General features: G+C 37.1%; 1 long non-coding RNA gene across 1 annotated transcript; it reads right to left on the bottom strand.

Moving 5' to 3' along the window:
- Nucleotides 1-993: 993 nt before the first annotated feature.
- On the bottom strand, nucleotides 994-2,079 carry LOC131014027 (uncharacterized). The gene is made up of 2 exons (XR_009097947.1): nucleotides 1,871-2,079; nucleotides 994-1,273 (listed from the first exon to the last, which is right to left on the bottom strand). It is a non-coding gene; the product is annotated as an uncharacterized LOC131014027 (long non-coding RNA).
- Between the last annotated feature and the right edge of the window lie 1,195 nt (nucleotides 2,080-3,274).

Raw genomic sequence — 3,274 nt, 5'->3', positions numbered from 1 at the left:
TGGAAGAAAAATCTTATTGTGGCAACTACATAGTGAAAGTCTATACATTGGAATGACGCTCTACTCGAGATCAAAAATCTTAATTGACAATCACCGAGATCTTAGTCATGTGGGCTGGCCAGACCCAGCACGGCGAGTCACTCAGTCAAATGGGAGCTTCGCCCCCAATCATGTCAACTTCTTATCTCTTATAAAGCTCTAAGTAAACTTCTAACTTAAAGCACTTACTTCTAAGTACTTCAATCATAATCATTGGTACCACATAAGTCCATTCTATGTCGTTCTAGCGGTGCTATCACGACTAACATTCTTAAGACGTTCTTGGGTGGTTCTCAAACAGTTTGTAAAAGAACTCATCATTCTAATCATATAGGCAGTGAACCTAAAATGATAACATAAAGCTTTCTCATCATTCATTCATTCATACATACATACATACATATATTTGCTTTCTTTGAAATTTTGAGTCATATGGACATTAAATGTCCCTTTCATGAAAAACTTTGCTTATGCCGGAAAGATTCAAGGAATCTAACTCGACCATACATACATACATACATACATTGATTCGTTAAGGGCTCGGGTAGTCCCAAACACGAAATACATTCATTGAATCGTTATGGGTTCGGGTAGTCCCAAACACGACATTGAGCTTAGTTATATGAGTCAGAGACCCAAAATAACAGCATGAAGAATAATTTGCAGTTCACATAACATCATAAACATAAGGCGCACATTTTCTTGAAAATTTTTATAACTTTGAATATACATATATATTTTTGAAATTATTATCGTACCTTAGTTGCGGCAGTGTGACGGCGAGCTGAGGGCTATCGAAATTCTTAGAAGTCTAGAGATACTATTCTAGACTCTACATCAAAAAGCTTATGGTTATCAGAAACATAAAGAAAACTCATGCTCTGATACCATTCTGTAACACCCCAATTCTTGAAGGAATAAATATAATCGAGGTGTGAATAATTCATAGAAATAAACAAGGGAAATACCTTGTAAAAACCCGAAATAGGATAGAAAGTCGGGCTATGCCCCTTTGGATCACAAGTTTTGTTTCATGCTTCTGACAACCGACATTCATTGACATATATTTAGTAGTGAAGAGTCTAAGCTCGGTCAGGTATATCATTTGAAATTTAACATGAAGATCTTAAGTTGGGAAAACAAAAGACTGATATGAGTAATTGCTACAGCGGAAGTCTAACATAGGAATTTATCGCTAGCCTCAGCTCCGTCCCGTCAGCACCGGCCAGCCAACCTGAAAACATTTGAAAGTATTTTTGGGCTAAGTACTAATGTACTTAGTGGGCATGCATTTTCTGAAACATCTCATATTTTAATAAAGACAGTTTATCCAATCATACTTGACATGACTTAGAAGGTTTTAAATTGAAAGAACTTCTAAGCATGTTAAAATAATTTCTTTCATTTGTGCGCACATGTCACACTCCCTTTCTGTTACTCGCTGTGATCCCGGACCTTTTAGCCACCGACGGATCCATTACTCCTGCTTTACTTGGACTGAGGGCGTAACCCAGCCAAGTTCCCATTTGGGACCCAATGCTCCGGAACACATCCCGTCGAGCACCCTTATAACGCCTCATACATGATTAGTGCCCGATGGAGATCAACCCACCAGGTCAGCTAATAGGTGTACACAATTCTCAAATAACGTGTTAGGTCAAGAGAGAACCTCGATCGATTCATTGTTGCGAGCCTTAAACGGAGCAGAGTGCACAAAATATTTTATTGGATAAACAGTTTGCATTTTATTGAATAAACAATTTGCATATCATTGAAACATTTAGAGCTTAATAACTCAATCATACTTTATACATTTGGAAAGTAAGCCCACCTGGATAGGCAAAGCCTGAAGATCATAATCACATAAACTCGTCTTGGGAAAGCAGCGCTAATCCCCTTGGTTCATAAAGCCTACAAGAAATTCTATTCTTAATAGGTTTTCTCAATCTAATCTTAAGTCATGGTGAAGTGCTTATCATCCTATGATTCACTTAGCCGGGTTTTCAAAATTTAATAAATATTTGAAAACTAAATTCTTGAGTTAAGAACACCAACAATATCCTTACTCGATTTTCTTAAATAATTGGAATTATAAATAAAACCAATTAAATCATAAATACTTTTATTGCAAAATATAATGCAATATCATGTCATGCTTAGCATATAATAAGTAATTTACTTAAAATATGCACATAATAATAATTTAATATTATTATGCAAATCATTCTTTAAATAAATTAATTAAACTAATTATAAAGTCTAATTAATATAAGAAGGCAGCCCATTTTAACAAAACTGTATAAATTCAACTTCAACCAATAAACTGCTTTTACTCCGAACTCGTATGGAGTCGAATTTTATATCAATAGAAACCTCTTTGAGTCTAGTTTAATTGAAAAAAAAATATGTTGAAAAACTCCAAGTAGTTTAAGAGATATAGCGATTTTCCCATCGCCTACCAGATTCGGCAGTTTCTGCCAACTGAAAGTCCAGATTTTTGAAAAATAGCAAACGTTATCGGAATGACCTCAAATTTTATATGCAGATAGCTAACACATATATCTTTATACAATAAAAATTTGAGAGTTAAATATCATCATATGGTTACTGAAATAATTAACCTAATCATCTGTCTCACGACAGTTTCAGCAGATACGGGCAGTAGACTTCTCGAATTTTAAAAGGGTAGTAAACGAAGTTCAAATGACATGAAACTTTGTACGAATATTCACCACACTCCCATCTATACTCTAGAAATTTCCCATAATATAATAGAAAAGGGAATGCACTGAAACAAGGGCGTCAACTTACCCCTGTCCAAGTGAGCACTAATGGAAGTTGTTCGCCGGGGGTTTTTCTGGTCGTCGTTCCGCGATGGTGTTTAGCCGCGAAGGTCTACGACTTAGTTTTCCTCGTGCGAGGTAAATCAGGCTACACAACGGTGGTTTCTCGATCCTTTTTCGTCGTAAGGATAGTGAGAAACGAAGGCCGTAAGTTGGCCGGTTGCTAAGTCGGGAATTCGACGTTGGCCGCCGAAGGATATTGCGGCCTTTGGTCAAGAAAATACAGAGAAGGCTTCGACCTTTCGATTGTTGGGTTTGGTAGCCTGAAGATGGAGGAACGAGTACACGTTCTCGGTTCAGAGCCTAGTGGCCGGTCGGCGAATAAACGGCCCGGCGAAGGGAGCTCACTTGAGCTTAAGAGTATGCAAAGTTGTGATTTAAAGCTTGTTGGC

This window comes from Salvia miltiorrhiza, chromosome 3 (genome assembly GCF_028751815.1).
Source record: "Salvia miltiorrhiza cultivar Shanhuang (shh) chromosome 3, IMPLAD_Smil_shh, whole genome shotgun sequence".
NCBI classification, from domain to species: domain Eukaryota; kingdom Viridiplantae; phylum Streptophyta; class Magnoliopsida; order Lamiales; family Lamiaceae; genus Salvia; species Salvia miltiorrhiza.
The sequence above is the reverse complement of the archived record's forward strand: the minus strand, read 5'-3'. Positions and strand labels throughout refer to the sequence as shown.